General features: G+C 39.3%; 1 protein-coding gene across 2 annotated transcripts in view; it reads right to left on the bottom strand.

The window, feature by feature from the left end:
* klhl29 (kelch like family member 29) overlaps positions 1 to 24982 on the bottom strand; it is a 179337-nt gene extending 154355 nt beyond the window's left edge. For both annotated transcript variants that reach the window (XM_077553143.1, XM_077553142.1), the window contains exons 1-2: positions 24697 to 24982; positions 11335 to 11407 (exon numbers count right to left, since the gene is read on the bottom strand). The gene's annotated coding sequence lies outside the window, so the exon portion shown is untranslated. The remainder of the gene's footprint in view (positions 1 to 11334; positions 11408 to 24696) is intronic.
* Between the last annotated feature and the right edge of the window lie 1524 nt (positions 24983 to 26506).

The raw sequence follows: 26506 nt of genomic DNA, 5'->3' as shown, positions 1-26506 counted from the left end.
ATTTCACCGGACAACCGCTCATGCAAACTCTTTCCTCGTGCCTCCTTCTTTCCACCTAAGAAACTCGGTGGCGCTAAATAGCGAACCGCCAGGCTTCCCATTCCTTCTCCTTCTGTTGGTCATTGTTATTTTTCGTGTTTCTTGGATGAGTTGCAACTGTGAAGACACACTGTGTCTTTTTACATACTCGGCCAACAAATCTGATTCTGATTCTGAAGTCGCTCAAGTTCTTCTAGTAGTTGGGGGAGGATCCACTCATGATACATAACTTATTCTTACACTTTGACGGGCTGGCCGTAAAGTTAATAAAGGTTTTATGACGGCAGTGGTGCCTGGAGCAAAATTCACTTTCCATTATTTCCTCAAGGAAATAATGGATGTAAAGGTGCAATTAGTTGAGCGTCGGGCCCGTTATTTGCGCCAAATTTCAAAGCAATCAATCAAAGTCGTGGCACGCAAAGTCAGCACTTCCCGTTGGACTATAAGCGCCGTCAATTTCAAGTCGGGGATAATTCATTAAAAGGGACGCAAAGCGACGGCAAGAGGCGCAATTTGAGACTTTGTGCAAACAAAAAAAAATGGTTTGGAGCGACAGCTGCCGTCCTTCCAAAAACAACCGGAGGGTTTTGGATCGGCCTCTTGAGAAAACACACATCTGGATCGTCACTTGCTAACCACACAGAAGAGCGAGGAATATACCAGCACAGGCCAATAAAGCACATTGGAGATGACTATTTTTGTGTGCCAAATAATGCTTATAATTTGCATTTTATTGTTCTAAACTACAGTACACATGGCAAGTGACGTCGCCAAAATGTTACACTGCTGACCTCTGCTGTCTACTGAAATAGACGTCAAAGTGCCCTCGGGCTCGCATTGCGAACGTCAGCTCAACCGTTTTCTGGGTTTGGTCACATGACGGTCGCAATGTGAGCCCGAGGGCGCTTTGACGTCCATTCCAGTGGACAGCAGAGGGCGTCACGGGACAAAATGGCAGTGCCCTGACATTGATAAAAAAATGAAAGAATCTGCTTAATTATTTTACTCTTTTTTTCTTTCTCTCTTTCACAACCCCCCCGCACCCCCATTTACCCCTGCCACCCACCACAACCTAGCCCCCGCCACCCTAGGGTCACTCGCCCCTCATGGTTGTGTGGTGCATCAAAATTGGAGGTGAGTTGCGGCGCGAAGATGGTGACCCCCACCCACCCCCCCCCCCCCCCCACCCCTCCAAGGAATGTGTTATGTGCCCTAGGTGTCTATTTACAAAGTGTATTGTGCTTAAGTAGTGAAGTGAGTTGCTTAATTCTTACTTGATGAATCGTGTTTAGACTAGTGGGGGCCTTGAGCTCCCCTTTTAAACATTTCCTGTCCATTTAGGCAATGCTACAAAAGTTCTACTCATCCACTACTTGGGTTTAAATGTAATAGGACAAAACCAAACTTACTCCCTCATGTTTGCACTTGGTGGAGCATTGGGGAGGAAGACGAGGTGATGAGGAAGGAGCGCCCGCAGGCCTGCTGCCCTACATCCAGGCTGAGCGGGGACGATATTAGCGTGGCAATTAAAGGAGATGACAGCCGTCAGGCAGGCGGGGACGGCACGCCGTCTTCTCTCGAGTGTGATAGCTATTGATTTTTTGGCACAAGCAAAACAACACGGCCTCCAGATAAAAAGGAGAAGCAAAGAAAGGGAGCATACAGGTGAGTTGGAAGGGGAGGCGTTCCCCCAGGCTCTGTGCCGGGATGCTCTCAATTCGCTCCAGAGATCACAGGACATACTTGCAACTGGGGAAAAATTGTTTGGAAAGTAAGGAAAATATGTTTTTTTAGGTGTACTTTTTATAAATTGTGAACATGGTGATAAAATTCCGGCGTTTTCCAGCTGGCCGTGCGGAGAAACCGCGGCACCCACCAGTGTAAGAACGCACTTTAAGACTTTCTATAGCGCTCGTTACCACATCTGTGTTTGTAGCATCCATAAAAATGCACAGGTTTTCTCTATTAACAACGCTTACATGTGCTTTGGGACCCAGGAATTAGCCTAATTCTTTATGGATCGTCCCAATGTGAAATAATACATCGCAGCTGAGCTGAGGCTGTTCATATGGAAAATGTGTGCTTTGTTTTGAAGAATGCAAACACTAGTTGGTCATGTATGTGGAAAATGTTGTAAAACATCTTGGGAGGTGTGTGTGTGTGTGTGTGTGTGTGTGTGTGTGTGTGTGCAGATGGCCATTAACATCCAACACGAGGAAAGAATGCAAATATATATTTCAGGATGCCGGTAAGAAATTTAAACCTATCTATGGTGAACAGATGTCCTCTTTTTCTACTATTGGGCTCTCTACACAAAACTCACCACCAAGTTATATTTTCTTTTTATGTATGTGGAATTTCATACAGGTGTCAAGAAGCTGGGGATTTTTATTTATTTATTTATTTATTTTTAAATGGTGACCAAATTAGTCCTTTTTTTTCCCACATTTGGGAACCAACGGAAAGTAAATCACCACGATTTAATTTTCCTGGTTAACTCATTAAGCGCCAGTAGTGGAAATTGACGTCAAATACGTTTTATATTGGAGTGGCAGGGGAAAAAAATCTTAATATATCATAATCTCAATCTTGATCATTAACTCATTATACAAATACAATACAATACAAATATGTTTTTTAATACTTTGTCCTGCACTCCCAAAAACGTATTTATACGTTTGTTTGTTTTTTAATGCTACAGCATACAAAAGGCTTTGATACAGCTTCTGACATGAAGAGGTCACTTAAAAGAATGGTAGTTTTTACAAAAAAATGGCCAGCAGGTGGCAGCACAGTATATGAGATCAGCCAGGGCCATGTTGCAAATAGCTCTTTTTGCCAGTGTTTTCAACAGGTTTGTGAATAATGATGAAACTTCGCTATATTCTAATGCTAATTGCTGCAAAACAAACAGATACAAATATACTACTTCTTTTTTTCTGATTCCTGACAAAATCCAGCAAAACAGCCGGGAGTTCAGCTGGAAGTTTGTTGTCAAGCCATTGGCTGGCATTTTAACCAAATCTCAAGTGACCAGATGTCCTCTTTTTATATTTTTAGGGGACCGTCATATCACCGTATATGTCAACCATTACAGCCACTCCACTGACAAGACGTCATAATACATCAAACCACAAAAGCGGATTCTCCTGATTCTCCTATTAAACGGGAGCAGGAAACAACAAGGTCACACAAATGATAACCCGCTAAGATGACATCATCTGCGACAGCTCAAGTCCAAGGGCCTGAAAACAAATACCTGCTAAAGACCCTCGACAACCTCTGGGGATGAAGACACCCGGTATGAAAATCAATAGCAAGTCCAAAGTCTTAAATAAGACTGCTGCTGCTGACGCGTCGGACACGCGAGATGAAAAAATGATTTTGCGGGACTTGGAGTGCTCGGCGCGACACTGACAACAACAACAGAACTTGGCGTCAGAATATTTCTCACTTTGAAGAGAACCTTGGATGTGGAAAAAATAATAATAACAAAGAGATGTTCGGCATTTCATATTTGCGTCAGCGGCTTTCAAGCCCAAACAAACTGCAACGGAGAAAGAAAAAAAAAAAGGTTTTAAAAAGACTCGCTGGTGTTCAGTGATAGACCAGCTGTCTCTTTTCTTCTAATGAAGTCGTTATGAATGCGAGAGGCGTTATCTCGCCTTGTTGATTTAAGCTGTGCGGCATGAATTCGGCTCAAAGCCACACAAAAAACTAAACAAAACAAAAAACAATAAAAACGGTCTTTTAGCATAGAAATCTCGGACAAAGCAGTGTTTTACATTCTCACGCTAAACTATAAAGATAAAAAAATGTTTGTTTGCTTTAGTCTATAAGCTACTTAGCATATAGCACTTAGCCAAAACCAGTTCGCAGGATTAAACAACTATACAGAATGAAGCTAGATGTTATTACCCAAACCAGCTCAAAAATATTTTATAGAATGTGTGCGGGAAAAAAAATCCACAACAATTTCACTTACTCAAGCACAATAGTTTACCTCTTGGCTTACTTTCACAGAAACAACATTGACTTTGCCTAGCCTTAGCCTCAAGGCTAGTGTTTAGCATGGTGGTAGTCAGCTACCATTCCAGTAATCATAATTTCTGAGACACGTTTAATTTAAAAACACAGCAACATTTGGCCAATATCCAATGTTTGATATGTATTTTTTTTTATATCAATGTCACTTAAAAGTACAGAGTTAGAATGTAAACAATGAAAATTTAGACACTGTAGTACAACATGCAATGTTTGCTAACATTGCTAAACGTTAAAACTTAGCTTAAAAAAAAGGGTGTGTGCAACACAATACAATATAAGTACAGTATCGTGTTATTTTTATAATTTAAAAAAAAACAGTAAAATAGTTTTTTTTGGGGGGGGGGGGTACCAAAACTGCTTAAATTCTGGCACATCCAGAAACAGTTTTCTGGCTTTTCCTGCAATCTTACATAATCATATGTTGCTGGCTTTTCAGTGACATCTCGACGTATGAGAATATTTTGCAAGGGGAAGTAAACTGTAAACGTATGCAAATTACAAGCAATCAAAAAGTACGATTTCGTGTAAGTGATAAGAGGCGGTTGGTTATTTGTCAGGTCTCAAGAAGCACGCCTCCTTAAAACAGAGCGGAGAGCCCAGGGTTCACAACAGGATAGCGAGGCAAAGCGTGACATCACTTTTTCCTAATTTTCCAGACTTTTCCTGAAAACACAGAGCCAGCGGTTGTGGTCCACAGTAGCTGAATTAATTCACCTGGCTCAGACTTACTGAGGAAGACGCGCTTTGTAATCTATGCCAGATGCATTGCCGCTGCTCTTGTCCGCAAACTACGGCCTGGATACCATCAAGCAGCGTCGTAAATCATCCGTGATGCCGAGCACGCTGCAAAAGGCGGCTATTTGCGCGCATTATTAGCCTCAGCGGCCTGGATGTGTTGTTCGGACCCCCTGCTGGGCACCAGTGTGTGTCCGCCTCTTACAATTCCACACTTAAGCACGCACCTCCCCCTTCTCCCACCCTCATCGCATCGCACATCTTAATTTTACCAGCAGGGAAGATAATTGATGAGGGGGGCTCTTGTGAGAAAAGCCTGACCTTCCACACACCTCGTGATGAGAGCACACCTTGCAGCAAGTTCAAGGGTCACCTCATTACCACAACCCCAAACCTCCTACGTTGGCCATATCTACAATTGTGCTGTGTCAGCAGGTTAGGAAGGGTATTTTCTTGCTCACTCGCCTGGCAATTTTAGCCATCTAATACTAAAACCCATTTGTAATATTTCAGTCCCCCTTTGAAGCTAAAAAAAAAAAAAAAAAAAAAAACAACTTTATAAATTGCTTTCTGTATAATGCAGTGCAGTAAAAACCACAACGTTGCGCATTATGCATTATTAATGCATTACTATGCATTAATAACAATAAATTCAGCCTTATATTACTTAACAGGGTAGAATGAGGCATTTTTTTTAGTGCGTAGTACAAATAAAAAGTTATTACATGTTAATACATTAATAATGCATTCATGTATTATTACACATTAATAACACACTAAATTCACCCTGCCTCTCATATTATTCAATAGCAGTGTAATATGGGGTATTTATTTAGTGCATGGTGCAACTGAGACGTTATTACACTTTAACATATTAATAAGACATTAGACCATCATTAATGCACTATTACAAATTAATAACACATTAAATTCACCCTGATTCCCATATTATACAATAGCAGTGTAATATGGGATATTTATTTAGTGCATTGTGCAGGGGTGGATAAACAAAATGTAATCTAATAATTAGTTAAAATATAATTATCCATTTGTTGATTGTTTATCTCATCAAATGATTGGCTCATTGACTTACAGTAAAGAATACAATAGTAAAGAATACAATAGTAAATAAATTTAGAAACGAAATAAAAAAAATATGACTCTCAAATGATTATATAAAAGTTAAAATTTAGAAGTTTATTCTTAAAAAAAAATTGAGTAAAAAGTGTGTTTTCCAAGATTTTTTATATATTTATTTATTTGCTAGAATGAGGTGAGATTTTCCTTTAAAAACAATTTCTTAAAAAATAATTTTGCAGTAAAAAAAATATTTTTTTTTTTTCCTTTTCCAAATAGATTCTTCATTGAAGACCGTAAACTGCCTTTGAGTTTTAACATTTATTTTTTATTTCATTGCGGTATTGATTATATTAATACTGTAATTAATTAAAAATATTAATCAAATTAAACATTCAAATGTACCATTTTTACTGCAATAATAATAATAAATATATTATACTTTGACATTTTAAAATTTATTTGACTCTCCCCTCCCTATGTTTTTTCATCCTCATCTAAAACTGACCCAGCCCATCTGTTTGTAAAAAAAAAAAAAATCGAATTATTATCCTTTGAGCACAAAAGTTTGCTGCGCAGCGGCTGCCTTCACGCCGCTCCCAACTGTAAACTGTAATTTACTGCACGGCTCAGCAGGACCGACGAAGGGCTGCGTTTCCCATGGTGCCTTGCAGTCTTTCATCCGCGGCGCTCCTTTGTGCGGCCGGCGGTCTCTGCGTGCGACCGGCGGAGGAGCTTTTCCTCACGGCGCAGGCTTGTCATCCGTCATTACGTGAGGTAAGCGGCGAGAATGATGAGGCCTGACAGCTGCGCGTCGCCGACGTCTGGGGGTCTCCGAGTAAACAGCGCGCGTCGCGGTGATCATGGCCGCTATTTTCCGAGGTGTGTTGTAAAAGAAACGGATAGTCTCTGTCAACGCCGTTTGCCGCCGAGTCGTTTCGAACCTTTTGGGGGTTTGGACATACCGCTTTTATCTCAATTTTATCTGAGGGCGCAAGACAATCTGAGAAAGTATGATGCAGTTTGTAAGGGCAAGAGCGTCAACTAGAACTACGCACTCGCGTGATTTATAGTCTTGGCTGCGTCAATCTTTGATCAGATAGTGTACTATAAACAACTGAGTTCTAATTTAGATGCAAGACAATCCTTCAAAGTGTGAGAGTGTAAAAATTTGCGAGTGCTAGAGCGACGAATAGAACCTATTCTTAAACCGCAGATAGGCCATCCTTGCATGATATCGTACGAAAATTAACAGAATTCTTCCTTAGTTTTAAGACAATGGTTAAAATGTGACTGCTCGAGCGCTGACTCGAACCATACACTCGATTGACCATCTCAGCTTCAACCATTTAGTATCAGACGTAGCAAAAAAATAATACAACGCAACTACATTTTAAGTTCTTCTGCAGGTCTGACACAAAAATTTTGAATTTTAACATTTGTGAGTTCTACACTCTAAAAAACATTTGGGTCAATTAGTAACCCAATTATGGATTAAAAATGGACCAATCCATTTTGTGGGTCAATTTGAACCAACTTTTTGGGTTGTTTTATACAAAATGACCCTTTTTTTTTTTTTTTACCCAAGTAAAGGATCTGACCAATATTTATGAGTTGTTTTACACTAAAAGACTCAAGTAGAGTATCGGTCCCATTTTTTTACCCATAGTTGGGTTATTTTTGACTCAACTGTTTTTAGAGTATAGAATCACAACTCAAGCTACATCGACATCAATTATGGATTAGATAAAATATCAAAATTAAATGAAAATATTGCTTAGATGCAAAACAATCCCTAAAAGAGAACAACCGGTTTTGTAGAGAAATATGCACTCACTTGTCCAGAAACAGCGACATTGACCATTTTCCATCAGATACCATTTCAAAATCTTTGCAAATAACACAACACAATATTCCCTGAAAGCTTTGACCTTAAAGCTCCATTTTGGATCTGACATTATAAAAAAACTAGGGCAATTATTTCTTAAGGAATGTGGATGGTACCATTTGTGAACGCTAGAGTGCCGAATAGAACAGCAGCATCCACAAACTTGGAACGTATAGAAAATCTTCCATAGATGTACTGTAGGAAATCATTTATGTGTGCTGGAACGCTGATGAGAACCCCACATTCGAAATTTTTAAAAAGGTGATCCTTGACATGGTTCGGCGCCGCCCTGAGCCTGTTGGCATGAAGTGCACGGACCAGAGCAATAAATCTGGATGAACCAACCACGGGAAAACAAAGAGAGACTCATTTCACAGGAAGTCAAGCGGAATAAATGGCGCCATCTATCTATGTAATTCCCCTTTTCCCACTGGAGGAGAACACGGATATGAATAAATGATCGCAGGATCACGAGCAGTACGTGACGGCGTGGCTTTACTACCCTTAAAATTAATTTGGAATTGCAAGCATCGACTAGAACTCACTTGACCTTAACTCTTTGACTGCCAAAAACGTTAAATAATGTTTCGTAAAATCCTATGGAGGAGTGCCAAAGACGTTAAAAGACGTTTTTTTTTTTCAAAACAGGTGAAACTAACCATTTTCTATTGTTGATTACTCAAAAACGGAATAAGGTAGAAACAAACTTTTTTTTTCTGATGGAAGATGAGAGTCCAATCTTGTTTTGGCAGTATGTGTGTTTCCATAGTCCAAACACATAATTTTCTATGGACCTTGAAAGATCAGTCAAAATGCTTAAAATCGGCTGGCACCCACGGCATCCCTTTTCTGAAAACGTCTGGCAGTCAAAGAGTTAAATATCAGTTGGCCACCGGGTCATTTGGTACCGGGCCGTGGGTCATTTGGTACCCAAAGAAAAAAAATTGCATTATTTTTATTTTATCGAAAATGATGTTTTATTTTGAAAAGTGGCCGGATTCTGTCTGTTACATCCGTCTCGCTTGACGCACTTCAAGGCCGCTCCACCACACGTCACATGATACGTCACGCTAAATTTAATTCCAAGCTAGCAAAATGAGCAAAAAACAAACTTCTTTAAAAAGTTTCTTTGCGAAGTGGAAACGGTCCAATGAAGGGACAGAAGAGGAACCTGGACCCTCTAAAAAAAAGGGAAAGCTGCCTTTAACAGGCAGTATCAAGAATCGTGTTTAAAATATGGATTTATCGCCACGGGCGATTCCCACGCACCAAGCCCGCTGTGCGTAATATGCGGTGACCGGCTTTCTAATGAGGCGATGAAGCCTTCAAAACTGGTTCGCCAGTTGGAGAGAAAGCACCCCCACAGCAAAAAGCAAGCCTTTGGAGTATTTTCAACGGAAACAACGTGAACACGAGGGGCAGAAGAAGTTGCTGATGGCCCACCATGTCCACACAGGCAAGTGCACTGAGAGCATCTTATTTGGTTGCTAACCGTATTGCTAAGGCCAAAGAAGCCATTCACTATTGGTGAAGACCTTATCCTACCCGCCGCTAAAGACATTTGCCGTGAACTCCTAGGAGAGGCTGCTGTTCAAAAAGATTGCACAGGTGCCTCTTTCAGCGAGCACCGTCACTCGGCGCATTGAGGAAATAGCAGAGGACATTGAGACACAGCTGTTGGAGAGAATTAATAATTCACCATAAGTTTTCAACCTGCTCTCATTTGGTCATTTTTTATCCGATTAAGAAAATGAGAACATGCTCGTGTCCCCCAAACCCTTGCCGTTCTAACGAGCCATTTCGTGAATCTGTATCTTCAACCGTTAAGTCGTGAGAGGCTTTTGTTCAAGGGGTGCTTCTCTCATGCAATCTCAATGGAATGTGGGGCGCGTGACGGCTCCAAGTCAAAAATGTATGTGCGCTCTTAAAGTGACAGTGACATATTTTTAGATTATGGTTAACTTTCACATTTCTTGACCGATTCCAGTCGTTTGAATTTTAAACTGTTCAGCTCATTACCAAAGAGTCAGCAGTCCCATTCAAAATTTCCGCGGGAATTTTTCCAGTTCACCACGGTATGCGCTCCAGGTTGACGAGTCAACAGATATCGACAACAAGGCAGTACTTCTTGTTTATGTGCGATATCTACGGACACCGTTAATAAAGTTGCACATGATTACACAGTAGATTTACGTTCATTATTATTATAGAGAAAATACCACCGTTTTTTTCTTGGCATTTTATTTTGTTTTTATCAGCTAAACCTTTAGATTGGGCCGGGAAAATATTGGCAGACATTAAACCGGTCCGTGGTACAGAAAAGGTTGGGGACCACTGAGTTAGATGGACCTTCTTGTTTCAAATATCGTTGCCAAATGGGCGGGATTACTGCTTCGATGCAAGACGATCCCTTAAAGTTATAGGGTGGTACGATGTGAGGATGGTAAACTTTTTTTGAGTGCTAGAGCACCGACTAGAACTCACTTGACCTCAGATATATCCATTATACTATGTCAGACGTAGTTTCAAAACTAATAGAATTCTTGGTGAGATGCAATAATAATCTAGAAATATAAATAGTCCCTGAAAATTTGAAAATTTTGAAATGTTTGTGCTCGAGTGCTGACTAGAATTATGTACTCGGTCTTAGACACAAGTTATGTTGACCATATTGTGTCAAATATAATTCCCAAAATAAAAAAATGTAAAATGTAAAAAATAAAATATTTAAAAAATAAAAAAAAAACATTTTAAATTTTTTTAATTTATTTGTTTAAAAAAAAAAAAAAGGAGAGCAATGATGATGTCAAATCGAATGAACAATACTGAGCTCTCCTGAAAAAAATTTAAAAAAAAATATATATATATATAATTCCCAAATCAACAATCAACTATTGTGAGTACTAGTGCGCCGACAAGAACTCATGCGACCTTAACAAACCTCAGCTACATTCATCATATTATATAGTGTTATATTGTTTCAAAAGTAGCAGAATTATTGTTGAGATGCAAAAAACAATCCCTGAAAGTTTGATGATGGCAAAATGTGTGTGCTCGAGTGCCGACTAGAACCATGTGCTCGTTTGACCATAAACCTCAGAAACATCAACCACAATTAGACGTGTCATATGAAAGTCATTATCATTTTTGCTTGGATTGGAGATGAATCTGCAAAACTTTGAACATTTGTTAGCGCCCGAGCGCCGACTAAAATCCTGCACTTGCCTGACTGCAGACCATTAGGACCTTTAGAACCATTAAAAAAAAAAAATTAATTCTTGTTTAAAGGTAAAAAGAAACTAATTCCCTTAATTTGAGAAAGGTTACATTTCGTATTGCTCGAGTGCCGACTTGCTTGACCATAAACTTCAAATATATCACCATGTGAGGATTAGTATGGAAAGTTGTAAATTGTAATATAAATGCCATCAATTTTTTATGTATTTTCAACTTGCTTTTTTTTTTTTTTTTTAATTTAAGTATCCATATAACCGCCTTTGTATGTAGCGTTAGCATCATTAGCATTAACCGTTTTTATCGTGTCTTACCTTCAGTCTCTTGTGGATGGCGGGGATGCTCATCACAGACAAATTACATCCGGTGCGTATTTCCGTCGCACACCTGCAAAAACAACAAAACTTTATGACTCGACGATGTTAACGATGACAAATCCGAACATCGCTGCCGCTATCCCCGCGAGTGTCGGCCTCCGAATGATGACAACGAGGCACCTCCTTGATGAAATGAAGGAGAATCTACATCTGGAGATGTATTAGCGCGATGGCGGCAATCTGGAGACCAGATAAACGACTCTGCCGGGACTGGCGGAAGCCATCAATAAAGTCCTGAACATTAGCGCGCCGCGGCGGGTATTTCGGCGGCGGGAAAAAGGTCAACCGGAGACGTGTGGCTGCACAAGTCGGAAAAGCTCTCAGGGATTGGACACCAAAGCCAAAAGGAGTAAGAGATATTAAACTGGATGGAAAAAGCAGCGACACGACTACAACGGATCCTTTGTGGAGTTTGGAGGCGGTCACGACGTAGCGTGGATGGACAAAATGGTATCAATGAAGGACTGTAAAAAATGTTAATAAAATGTTTTAATCATCGTAAGGGATGGCCATTTTGCCACTTGCTGTTGAATGAAAATGACATCGCAATGATCACAGTGCCAGTACTGAGATGGATAAAAACACGTGAATTTTGCTGCTTAATTCATATTCCACAATCCATTATGAATGCGAATACCGTGTTTAGACTAGTAGGGGCGTCTAGAAAATATTGTAAAAAAAATTCTGGCTGAAAACATTAAGGTGTAAAACTGGAGTGGGCAACTGGCCTGAAATACTTTTTTTTTTTTTTTTTTCCCCACAAAAAAAAGGCCTTCCACAAATTAATTGAAAAAAAAAAAAAAAAAGTTCATTAAAATTAAGTGACTCATATTTAATATTATCAATATTCAAATTTCCTACAAAAAAAACATGGGCAAAATTTGGAACCGGGAAATAATTTAAAAATTATATATATATATATATATAGACTTTTTTTTTTATCTGAATATGCAAATCTGTGGATGCCGATTCACGAGTATGCAGGGGTTGGCAGTAGTTTTAGGTTGTAATATCACCACTCACCACTGGATGGCAGACATGGCTTAGTTGCATTACACTGGGTCTTAAACGACCTTATACTAAAACGTAAGTAGACCTAATAACTTTTTGCGGAATATGCGTGACAAGCATAGTACTTAAATAATAACATTTTGAGTGAGTTTATTTTTGTGAAGAAGAAAAATGCACAAAATGAGTTGTTGCGTTGGTTTGCTGTTTTGTGGTTATTTAATTGTTTTTTGTTGTAAATTTTACATTATATAATTTCCTTATTATTATTGCTAATATTCAGAGCACAGATTTTGCACATATGCACGTATTTTGTCCAAAATTGCCTTTTTGTCACCAGCATTTAAGTTTCCCATCCCTTATGTAAAATATGATAATGTCTCATGAAAATAACATTATGGTGTAAAAACATGACAGCACAGTTGTAACCTCACAGTGTAAAAACACAGCATAACTGAGCAAAACTACAACATTGCGGTCTAGAAACACGTCACCGCGGCGTCAAAATGTCTTTTTGGTGTAAAAACAAGACACGCCGGCGTAAACGTGACACTTGGCTGTGCCAGAGTGCAAGTGGGAGCTCCCTCTGCTCGTCTCCAGGCTTGCCGGAATCAGGAGCAAATTCCACATTCAGCCCCGAGAAGATCCTGAATAAAGCATCACTCGTCACACACACATCTCACTCCTCGCTGAAGACTGACAATCCACACTTTTTTTTTTTCTATTTCTACACCTACGCGCGAATAAAACACAGACTCAAGTGTTCTCTCTTGGGGTTTTTCTGGGGAAAAATAGGCAAATAAGAAGCATTCGGCAGCCCCAGTTTGACAGCGTGGAAAAAAAAATGAGGGTGGAATTTTTTTCTTCTTCTTCTTTTTTCTTTTTTTTTTTTTTTTAAAGTGTTGTAAGAGTGTCGGAACGCCACGATCTGCAGCTGCCCGAATATCGGCGGTGACAGTTTCTCGGCAAAACTTCTCCAAGTGTTAAAAGTGGAAGACTTAATAATAAGAGTGTGGAGGACGGATGGCGGCTTTCGGGATGAAGTCGTATTTCTCTAGACTGGGTTGTGATGATTGTGCAGGAGGGGAAAAAAAAGGACAAAAGTGCCTCCTGGCAAAATTCAACCCGAGGGGATCGTGGCAGGCTGGAAGAATACGGCTTCATTCCAAAAAGTAAAGAGGAAAGGGGGGGGGAAAGGAACTTGTTGCAAAAAGGATCTGAGAAATTATGAATTATTAAATGCAGGATCCATGCACTAGAACTGTCAAGATCAGTTTTCCTGATTTTCCAGCAACTATGAATCTGGGGATATATATACTGTACTTTATATCATAATTAAATTTATATTTACATTTCACGACACTTCAATGAGGACAGCAAGTCATTTGTGGCGGAGCTATGACCAGTAAACAGGAGGCGAGGGTTCGAAGCTCACTTCCACCAGATTGCAGTTCAAGTTTTCTTTTTATTCATTTTTTGATTCAACTACAGGTAATTAATACCTTGTAATTTTCACATAATTTAACTTTTAATTTCCGTCATAAGCATTCAGCTGGTAGCATTTCTCCAGGAATTGCACTTTAGTCTAGTATATTGACATCATCATAAAAGAAGTGTTTTTATTAAATGAACTAATATAGTTTCCCTTGGTAAAAATAATAGATTAAAGAAAAAAATCTAACAGTAGCAATAATAACTAGCTATAAAGGACCCTCACATAAAGTTTGGTTAGTTTTTCTGCATGTTTAGACCCTCAATCTGTGTAACAATAGCAGCATAGAATAATGTATTCAATTAATTGGAGCTCATCTGAGTTGCAAGGTGCAAAAGTGCTGTGGTCTGACGAGTCCACATTTCAAATTATGAATATCCTGTCATCTGGGCCACAAACAAACAGGTCCATCCTGATTGTTATACACCCAAAGTTGAAAAGCCATCTTATGATGTTATGGGATTGTGCAAATGCCCAAGGCGTGGGTACTTGCACATTTATGAAGGTGCCGTTAATGCAGGAAGGTCCATACAGGTTTTGTTGATATCCAAGCAATGTCTCTTTCAATGCCAAGAATCATTCTAATAATTGTGTGGCTTGGAAGTAAAAGATTGCTATAGACTAGCCTGCCAGCAGTCCAGACCCGTCTTCAATTGAAAATACGTGGCACATTATGAAACGGAGACAACAAGCAACTCAAGCTCAACTGAAGGCATCAAATTCAAAATGAATAAATATTTCCAAAAAAAGACAATAAAGTTGATCATTATGAAATATTTTGTCTTTATGGTGTATTCAATTGAATATATTGTATGTTAAAAATCATTGTATTTATATTCTACACAAAATCCCAACTTCATTGGAATTGGGGTTTGTAAATGTGTGATATTTACACAATAAAACAGCGAGAAGCATCACTGGTAATCAGGGAGACCAAAATCTTATCGAGCGGCAGAATTAAGAAGCCTGGGGGGGGGGGGGAAGAAAAAAACAAAACAAGTGTAGCCACCATGAAATGAGAGCTGCATCCCCATTAAGTGCGGGCATCATTAACAACCTCATTGACTTCTCCCGATAGATGTATATTTTGTCTCCTCTATGCACGATAAACAAAACCTCAAGTAACAAAGTCAGTTAAGTAACTTTAACGGCTTGGACGGCCTTGCAGGGGGGGGGGGGTCATAAATCATCCGCGTAATGTTACATCGACCCGAGCCGCCGCCCGACTGTGAAATATACTGCGAAAAAAAGTCGGCTTTTAATCAGCGGAGGGCAATTAAGGCCTCGGTGATGGCCAATGCGGACGCCCCACTTTAAAATGTTTCTCCTCCCGTCAGGCGCGCAGATCCGATATCCCCCGTCCGCCCCCCGGACACATCGTAAAGTGAGTGACCGCATCTGGACGACCTAACGGTCACCATGTGTGCGTGTTTAAAAAATGAACGAGCACTAACCCTTCACGACTTTCCTTATCGACGTTTAGCTGCGAGTGGCTGAGTAATGAACGATAAAGACGGGAGACGGGATTAAGTAACCGTTGTGTTTTTGCAATTTGCCGTCATCCATCCGTCGAGGACAGTTTTGCCCAACCTTTATTGAGCCAAAGCACGCCGCCTTACAAAAATGTCAGCCGTTTAACAGCTTTTTGACTGATCTTTCGAGAACCGCAGAATATTGTATTATGTGACATTTAAGACACCAAGCCTAACAATAAAAATACTAAAACCAGAGGGGGGGTTGGGGGGGCTGGGGTAAGGCTGTTTGTACCTTTTTTCAATGTTTTAGTCATCAGCAGTACAACATGGGTTGGTTTCACCAAAAAACACCAGTTTCTCACCATATAGCAGAGAAAAAAAGATTTTTGTGAAAAGAAACATTTCCAACCCCCAAAAAGTTCAACAATTACTTTTTTTTTTTTTTCAGGAGAGCTCAGTATTGTTCATTCGATTTGACATCATCATTGCTCTCCTTTTTTTAAAAAACAAACAAACAAACAAATCAATTAAAAAAAAATTTTTTTTTAAATATATATACATATATATATACATATACACACACATATGTATATATATATATATTATTTTTTTTTTTTTTTGTATGTGGGTGAGTATGTGTATGTGCGTGTGTGTGTGTGTGTGTGTGCGTGCGTGCGTGCGAGCGTGTGTGTATTCATCAGTCCACCTAAAGCCCATTAAAAAAAAAATCCCATACTAATAATATAATATAATAATAAATTGCCAGATGCAGAAACATCAACGTAAGTTATCACGATGTAGTGGCTCTCGCTAACAGACAGAATTAAGTAACCGGAATTAGGTTAAAAAATTCTATATACGTAGACCATGTTTCTATAAATTTTGATATTTGGTTTTTATTTGAGGCAGATATTTTTTCCATTAAAATGCGATTTATGAGGAGGTTAGACTATGAGGAGGTTAGACGAAGTTCAACAATTACTAAAGTTTGACAACTTTAAGTTATACTGCATTTAACAGGTTTTACTAAATGTTTCTACAAATTTTATTTCATGGAATAATTTTACCACTTTTACCTAATAACTAACTAATATTTATTTTTATTGCACTTAATATTTGTGTTATTTAATACTTTTCATTTAACTTATACATATGCATTTAATTTTCAAAAGTGTATTTATTAATTGTTAAATATATACTTAAATGTTATGTTTTAACTCTATATGATTAAAATTTTACTTAATACCACATAAAAAAAAATACTAATATATATAAATATGTACATGGGATTAAATGTCTGGATTCTTAAAAGACATGAAAAAACATCGCTAAAAAAAAAAGTTGAAACTTTTTCATATTGTACTTATTGCACTTAATTTGTACCTTTTACCTTATTTTTTGGTGCTCTTTAAATTTATTATTATTATTAAATGTAGCTTCCCTCTGGTGTTAGTTGCAGCTGTCCAATATATGAAAAGCGGTTCCGCCTCAATATGCGTACGCATAGATAAATGTTATTAATCCCATAAGGTAAAAATACGATTAAATCACCGTTATAAACAAGTTACGAGCGCGGTTTTCATTTCGGGTTATCGTCTCATTCGGCGGCCTTAAATCATTTGTCTGCGGCGAAGGAATAAACATGTAAAAGCTTCTCCGGGCAACACATCTCATTTGCATTTGCGGCTCTTGACTTAAGAGGATACATAAATCACATTTGCGCCAAGGTGTGCGTGCGCATTTCTAATCGCGTCTTATTTACAACCCGTTTGCCTTCGTCATGAAATATTGGCCGAGGCCCAGGCGAGCCGGCGCGCGCTGGGCTGTTGATGAATTAATGCTGGCGCTGGATTTTTGCCTGCGTAAATACCTGCAGCACAAAAGCGTTGGGGGTCATTAATTGTCCTTAGTGATTACTTCAAGTAGCGTCTGGCTGCTAATAACAAATACAAACACGCTCTTCCTGAGCCGTCGCCTTCATTAGGACAAGAGATACGAGGCTAGCTCAAACGCTAGCTTTTCATCACAAGTGACAAGCATATGGCGTTCGAGCGGTCGACGGCTAGCACGAGAAGCTTGCGTCTTTTTTTTTTTCCCCACTGCTGCTTTTTGTCAGACACAAAATGTGCGACGAAGTGGCAAACCAAAAAATGGGGTGAAATACATATATATAAATATCTGTTGTCTGCTTCAAATCAAAATGGCTGACAGTGACAGGGAAGAGGTATTTTGAGGTGTATGCATAGCTAGGCAGCTAACTACACTCTTAGTGGTACAAATGGGCCAAGTAAATTATAACAAAGTCGCAACAGCCTACTGTAGATAGCTAGCTAGCTAGCTAGAAAGCTAACTACATGCTTAGTGGTAAAAATGGACCAAGTAAATTATAACAAAGTCGCAATAGCCTACTGTAGTTAGCTAGCTAGCTAGCAAGCTAATTACACTCTTAGTGGTAAAAATGGACCAAGTAAATTATAACAAAGTCGCAATAGCCTACTTTAGTTAGCTAGTTAGCTAGCAAGCTAACTACACTCTTAGTGGTAAAAATGGATCAAGTAAATTATAACAAAGTCAAAATAGCCTACTGTAGTTAGCTAGCTAGCTAGCAAGCTAACTACACTCTTAGTGGTAAAAATGCGACAGGTATCACAATTTTAAGGCCGGGGCAAGTGTTTTTTTTTGGAAATGGGAATTTGGTCACCTTACTCTTAGAAGTGCAAATGGGCCAAATAAATTATAACGCAATTATATATCGCAATTGTGCCAGGTACACACTGATGCCGTCGAGTATCTCCACAATTCAATACTACTGTACTAAAAACCTTTGGGGGTGGGTTGCGGGTTGGGTAGTTGAAGGCATCACACACTCACAGTTGGGTCAAAAATGGACCGATCCTCTACTTGGGTCGATTTGACCCAACTTTGAGTCAAGAAATGGGTCTTTCAGCATAAAACAACTCATAAATGTTGGTCGGGTCCTTTAATTGGGTCAAAAAATTCAAAAAGTCATTGTGTATAAAACAACCCAGAAAGTTGGGTCAAATTGACCCATATAGTGGATCGGTCCATTTTTTATCCATAATTGGGTTACTTTTGACCCAAGTGTTTTTAGAGTGCTATTGTGCCGTTGTGTTCTGGTAGTTGAGCCTGTTGATTGAAAAAGAGCTGTTAGCTCCATACTTGGCCTGATTATTCCACCATCGGTACACTACATGGCTCTCAGTCTTTGGACATTATCTTCAAATATGTATAATGGATTTAGAAGCTGAGTTCACTGTACAGGGTTTTAAGTCTTTGGGGGGTTTGGGTCACAAAAAAACCCCAAAAAAGTTGTGAAGATGCTACCATAGTGGGGAAATGCAATTAAGTCTCCCATCTGTCTCGTATATCTGCTTTCAAATTAATTTGAACCAATTCCTTACTAGAAGTTCAAAGTAAAGTATGAGCACGAGAATTTGTCTGAAATACCAAAACAGCTGCCTTTCAATTGAATTTAGAGTATATGCCCTTGGGATTTTTTCATGTGTCCTCATATAATTAACATGTCCATCCAATTTTGTGCCGTTTGGTGAAACTAGTGTCCACGGGCTCATTTTTAAAAACGTTGGAAGAAAAGTGGGCAAGCTTTAACCACTTGCCCACCGCGCTGCCCCACACGGACACATCGCGGATCCGAGATCCCGACGTTCCATTACAGCGTACCTCTATTTAAGGTTATCCCTCAATTATTCAAATTTGCAATGAATTATTACAATGAGACATCCGTGTCGTTCTGCAGGCACGCTGCATTTTTTAAAACCACGAGTAGATCTTAAATAGTCCATGACACGCGGCGCAAAATTGAAATAATCGCGCGAGGTTGCGTCCCCACATCGGCGAGCAGATCGACGTGTTTTCCCAAGCCGCCCGGCCGCCCGCGTGTGCGGCCATCCCGCTGTGTCATCATATGAGGCTAACAGGCTTAAGTGGGGCCCCCCCGCCGAGACTCTCAAGACCCGGTCCCCTCACCAGCCACCCTCTCTGATGACGCCTGACAAGCTTGGGCCTCAAGGCGGACGCTCGCCCCCGAGTGTTCCCAAACAAACCGTGTGAAGCTTGAGTGGGAATTGAGGAGATGATAATGGCTTTAAACAGGCACTGGAGGAGAAATTCTGCAAAAAGTAGCATTTAAAAAAACTAATGTTAATAATGTTAATAATACATTTATTTAAGTGTATTCCAAAGACGCTTTAAAGTAGCGTATTGTTTCTCCATATTGAACAGGATAAGGGTCTCGTCTCATTAGTGTGTGTAGAGATATACATTTGTTAAGCAGTGTACAAAAAAGGGCTGAACAATTTTGGAAACGGCAATGTTTGACTTAATTTTTACTGATTTTGCAAGGCCCACCGAATATTGTGTTCTGTTGCTATAAAAACATACCAAAAGAAAGATTAGAGTCTCTTCTTTCATCAGCAAAAAAAAATGTAAATTTTATCTGTTTCCGTTTTGCAGCAATTAGCATTAGAATAGAACATAGCTATGTTTCCGGCAATCATTATTCACAAATCTGTTTAGCCTTTTTGCAACACAGCCCTGGTTGATCTCGTATACTCTGCTGCCACCTGCTGGCCATTTATGTAACAACTACCATTGCTTTAAGCTTTCTCTTCAGTTCAGAGGCTGCATCAAAGCCTTATGTATGCTCTAGCATTAAAAAAAATAATAAAAAAAACGTTTTTGTGACCATAGTAACATTTAAAATAGAACGTATTTTTAAGTTTTTGGAGCAAATGAGTTAAATATTTCTGTTTTTTAGGTTAGCCTTGGGCTAAAATGAAGGCAAACTTTTTTTTAATCTACTTCAATTAGAGTTGTTAATTTACTAAACACTATATAAAGAAATCAATAAAATACAGTATACTTAAATATAACAATTTTAAAAAAGGCTACCAACTGATTTTATGTTATTTTTCCAAATTTGCAGCCTTTGCGATTTGAAAATTGCATTCTACCACATTGTGATGTCGATTTGAATTTAATTAATTGTTCAGCCCTTGAACAAAACACTTTTTTTAATCAACCTGATCGTTCCCATAAAACAAAAAAAAAACACGTCCTGAGTCCAATTGAAGCCATCACCGTGGTCCCGCTTCTAAAAGGCTTTCATCAAGTTATTAGCAGGCAGCTCACGTCACAGCAACCCGAGCCACTTCCATGCGACGCGCTAATCAACACGGGACGGCATCGGACAACGCGTCGTGATCAATGATTGCCGCTAAAGCGATCAGCGCATGGAGCAATTAGGCTAAGTGCAGGCGGCCGCTAAGTTGCTGGCTAAAAAGGCGTGCACGTCGTTTTTTCCCCCTGACATTTCACTCAAGCCATCGCCACTTCAGCAGCATTAAAAAAAAAAAAAATGGCTAATGCTAATGAAGTACTTAATCTTTCTTTTACTTTGTTGAATTGCTTTTTTTTTTAGACTCTTGTTTGTGCAAAATCAATTGTTTCGATCATTAAGGAAATGAATCCAATCACAAAAGGACTAATATTGAAGTATGGCACTTAATGTATTTCACCCGCTGAAGTTAAGACATGACGCCCTTCACGACTCAAGAGGCGGCGAGTGAAGAAAATCACATGCATAATTTGCCTTCATTACGCAGCAATGAATTCATTTTTAAATGTAGTTTTCGATAATATGCAGAGTATTAATTTTATTGGATTGTTTCACTTCTTGGTGACATTTTATATTCACACTATTTACATAATATTTACACATGTATGTCAATTTTGGGACACTTTTGTTTAGTCCAAAACTATACTATACTACTTTAAAAATTAAAATAATAATAATAATAATAATTTCTTGGGGGATTTGGGGAGATAAAGAAAAATAATAATTGCCCAAAAAGTTTTTTTAATTTAAAATGTACTAGGTAGGTAAGAAAATATAAATAAAACAATCAAAAAAATAAAAAGTTTAAAAAAATCTTCAAATTCAGTCATATTGCTAAAAAAAAAATGAAGGAGTGTCTTTAGTGATCTTTGCAAAAAGGCCGTTTTTTTTTTTTTGCTACATCGCTTATAGTAGATCGCATTGGATTGTGCAGGTGTACCTAACGAAGTGGCCTTCATAAAATAAATACAGTAGAAATCTGTCCGCGTATTAGTTAACATTTGCTGCTACATCGCTAATGCAAACATGATCATTGTGAAAACACACACACGCATAAAACAAAACAACACACATGGTCCATCTCGCACGGCCTCCGTGTTTTACAAACCACGTTGGAACCGCTTTACTTCTGTTGTTTATTTTATTTTTTTTAAATCACAGCACATAACCTGAGGCCAAACCAGCGGCGACAATGCAAGAATACGCATTACGTTTCAACACCACGTCCCGCTAATTTTGTACTAACCGATTCAGCATGCCCAGAAACAGAGCCCTCAAAACTGCCGTTGGTCAAAACAACGGAGAGTGCACTCGTATTATGATAAGGAAGAAAATGTGAATACATTTCCTTTACATTGTAAAGACGTTTGTAGCAGGAATCTGGGAATCAGAAACACAACACAAGCCTTAGTCATTAACGCACATCACAGGACGGTACGGCTTTGTCTTGAGACGGGAAGACAATTTCATTGCGATTGCAACAGCAAAAACAGATAAAGTGAAAAATGTGTCTTCGTGTGTTAGCTAGCTAGCTGCTAGCGTATCGAATTTCACAGACGGGACTGTACCATTTGAATTCTTGCCGTGAGGGACACTTCTTTTGTGACACAAACAACAATAATAGAAAATAAATTCCACTAAAACAAGCAAAAGTAATTGTTTTCCATGTATAGCTAGCTACTGTTTGTCCGTACCTTAGATCGCAGGCTGTCTGTTTATTATTATTATTATTTATTTATTTATTTATTTATTTTTAAAGGGAGGGGTTAACAGACACAATTGTACAATTCACATTCTGGGGGTCTTCCATTAAAACATTAAATGTCAAAAATGGTTAATACTGTAACTGTAATTTCCACTGAAACAAGTTGTCGCGCTACCGTTAGCTAACAGGTTACTTCCTGGTTTGTAAAACAAAAGGATGTAAACGGACAGGATAAGTTTTCAGGGTCACTGGGGCAGTCCCGCTACTAAAACTGTAAAAATTGAAAATAAATAAATTCCATGAACACAAGCAGAACAAAAATATTAGCTTATGTCTGTCCATGTGTTTGCTAGCATGCTACTTCCTTGTTCATAAAGAATGGCAAGATAACGCGACGATTTACGTTCAAGAGCAGGAGGAAACTACTAACGTTAGTCAAATGGGGGAGAAAAAATCCTCAAAATAAGCAAAAGCAAATTATAGCGACAGAGTGTTTGTTGTTCATATATATTTGCTTAATATTGCTTTCCTGATTCATAAAATAATGACGGTAAATGTCCAACATTGTACCATTTGCGGTTTAGGGCAGTTCCATTGTAACTTAAACCACAAAAATATTAAATACACAACACGAAAAGAAGCAAAACTAAATTGCATCCCGTTTGTCCATATTTAAGTGAACTTCAACTTCCTGGTTAGGAAAACAATTGATGAAAGGGATGGGACTCTATTGGATGTGACTTAGTCTGTACTATTAGCATTCTGGGGTATTTCCTTTCCATTGCAACTTCAACCACAAAAATAGTGAATCAATTCCAATCCCGATTTCCTCTCAGATTTAACCGGTTCTTTCACAAAGTTTCACGTAAATCCATCCTCGTTGTACTTCCCGTACACGGTGGAGGTAATAACGACAACACAAATGCCCTGAGGCGACCGTATTGTAATTTGCTGAGCAAAACGACAGCGAGGGCCATCAGCTAATAGGATAAATGTCTCCGGTTGGACCTCGAAATGAATTCCTCCGGCCAAGGCGAGTCCCTCGGCCTACGTAATTCACACCAGACGAGGACGGATTACCCTCAGTGACAAAATGGGAAGTACTGTACTATACTGTAGCAACCTGTACATAAAAGTTTCCCTTGTATTAACTTTCACACTCCTCATACTGATAGACCAGGGCATCATATTACATGTTACGTTATTCTGTAAGAGCTAGCTAGTTAGCTCATGCTTTAATGCTACCAAAACAATGAGTTTCCATAGCTACAATGACATTGTGAGCATAAGAAAGATGCTAAATTAGCCAACAAAAAGGGAAAAAAATACACCATACTTGTATATCATCAGTCTCACTGTCGGTTGGAAATCTATGTCCAAATATTTTCAATTTCACATTTGACAAATTGATATTATTACTCTCAATATATTTTGAAAATAGCTTGAGGAAAAATGTAAAACGCCGCCTCTTCCTCACTTTGCGGGAGCCGTGCTGCATTATATCACCTCAAGATGGTCAGTCTGGATTATTTATTTTTTTTGACAATAAGGATTGAGAATCACTAGGTTACATACATTCGAATAATACCTGCTACCCGTGTATTTATTTTTGCCTGTTACACAGCTAAATCAACTTTCATTTACTCCATCATTCATGCCTGGAAGAAGAGTAGGTAGTAATCTGTGAAGGTTGAAAAGGAGTAGGCTTACCTAATTTTTAAATAAAATGTTGGGAGGTCAATTAAAAAGTCTTCAGAAAAGTAAACATAAAATGAAGGACAGATCGCTGCAAAATCTACTTCAGTACAGTGCACGTTTGCAATGCTGCTTCACCCACCTCGTAAAAGCATCAGCAAGAAGTAAGGGGGTGGCAGGGGTTGATAAATCACGCTAAATATGGAGGCCAGATTATGATAATACCATCACTGGAATCAACATGACGCCTGGCGCTGACTTGGCCGAGTCGAGCGGCGACTAAATATAGAAGCAGTCAGAAAGTTGCTCCACAAAAAAAAACATGTACTATCTAACAATGTGTTTATTGTAGAGGTCAGAGGTCGAGGTACCAATATTGTGACCCCGGGCTAAAACATTCAATTAACAGCACAACAATGAGTATTATTGCATTGTATTGGAGGTCAAATGTGCACCCGGTGAGGTGTCTAATCATCAGCATAGTTAAAACAATTTGAAAAACTATAACAATAAATCTCTATCATGGCTAATAAGTACCACATGCAAAAAATGCAATAAAATATGGAGTGATTCCAACTTCCATTAATCCCATTCATATGTGTTAGATCCAGCTCAATGCACATAAAAAATGCAATATCCAAGTTATGGTTTGTAGTCATCATCAACGCCTGCGCACAATGTTGAAATCCATTCATTGATGCCATGACAAGTGCCCGGCTCGCGACCGAACTGGTGACCGACACACGAGCACCGAGAGGCGGCTTACCTCGCGGGGCCGCTCGCTGGTCCTCGCCTCACTCGCCCCGGCCGACAAGCACCACCAGCTGCGGCTTCGGTTCGTTCCTCCAACCCGCCCGTCGGTCGGTCGGTCGCTCCTTCCTCCCTTCCGACGCGCTTCTTATCCGGCAAAGAAGACGCGCTGCTGGCTCATTGTTGTCCAAGTAGGCTCGGGGGAGGGTCGCGGAAAGGTGAGCGCGTTCGTCCGTGTTGCGGGGCACCGACGGCTGGGGACGGCGTGACGAAGGTGCGCTGATGAAGACTGGAGGAAGACTAGTGGGACCGCGCGTAGAAGACACTTTACTCCGGATCAGGCGCCTCCCCTTTATGTGCACACGCGTGCTCCAGGCACACACCGGCACGACAGCGCCTCCCGCAGGACACTCGGGGGAAGTGCAAGAGTGCTTTTGATTGGCCTTTAAAGATTTGTTTACCGATTTCATTGAGAACATTTTGGGGGATTCTGACAAAAAAAAAAAAAAAATGTAAATAACATCATATATATGTTAAATATGATTTAGACCAAAGCTCATTTTAGGCCATTGACAATTCCAAACATCCGGGCATTTCTTCATATTAGACAATCCAACGCAATGCAAATGCTTCTTTTGCACGGTGTAAACAAACGGCGTGTTGTAGCCGATTGCTTTTACTAGCATGCAAACCCGGCAGATTGTTATAGTAGTCAAATGACATTTAATCACATTTCGAAACCAAATTAATCCCCACAAATCAAATTACAACAATCCGAAATCCAATGCTTTTCAATAGCAAGGGTCATTTCACAGAGTTGACCGCCATTTTGAATTTGGAATTGTCACCACTTTAAGACCTGGAACTGAGGCTAAGCTTTCTGACACTAGGCAGCACATTTCTCACAAGAATACCTTGATAGTCATGCGCCACTTGTTATTTCCTGAGTGGGAAAATATTTATTCAAGTAGATACTGCACCCAGCAATTGATTGGATACAGTGCGGCGGTCACCATTTGAGAAAACGGAATGTCCAAAAAAAGTTAGCTTATTGGGCGTCCTTACTTTCATTCAGGTTCTGATGGGTTCCGGTGTTTAGAATTCAGGTGGCGGTAGAATCCAGACGGGACAGACAGTGTTTAAAAAGGTGTCGTCCTATCTGCGCGAGACTATAAATATCACGCTTGACTGCATGCAAATGAAGGCAGAGACACTCCAAAAAGACGACTTCAGTAAAACCATCCTGCAGGAAAATGTTACACTCCAGCAGATAGTCGGCCTTCTTATCAACATTCTATTTTTTTTTCTCTTACTTTCTCTGCAGCTGTGTGCTTAATTGCCTGGCAGAGGACACTATCATTCCCATAAGCAATTAGTATTAGCAAAATTATTGACTCGCATATTGCACAGGAGTTTCTGGTATGAACGGTATTGTCAGTACTGTACATCCCTAATTATATCACCTGTTTTCTGAGTTTGGTCATGTGACATTCACAAGCAGAGCCGTGATTGGTCGTTACCTGAGCCCCTGAGAAACTGTGATGCCATAAAAAAAGTGAAAGGTCCTAAGTACTTCCTGCTTATGACTCCTTATGCATTGTAGAAAGGACGGCTCAAGTAAGTCTTGTGGTAGTAGAATTACAGTTTAAAAAAAACAAAAAAACATTTATGCTGTCAGACAGTATGTCTGCGTTGATCCATTATCTCTGTCTGGAAATGAAACAGCATTGATTCACTCTAAACCCGCTGCTGCTGAGCTTTTCTTCTTCTTTTTTTTTTGAAGGTTAATTGCTTGCTATAATGCTCGGATTCTTTCTCTTAGGGAA

This window comes from Vanacampus margaritifer, chromosome 19 (genome assembly GCF_051991255.1).
Source record: "Vanacampus margaritifer isolate UIUO_Vmar chromosome 19, RoL_Vmar_1.0, whole genome shotgun sequence".
NCBI classification, from domain to species: domain Eukaryota; kingdom Metazoa; phylum Chordata; class Actinopteri; order Syngnathiformes; family Syngnathidae; genus Vanacampus; species Vanacampus margaritifer.
This window is presented reverse-complemented; position numbering and strand designations above follow the sequence as displayed.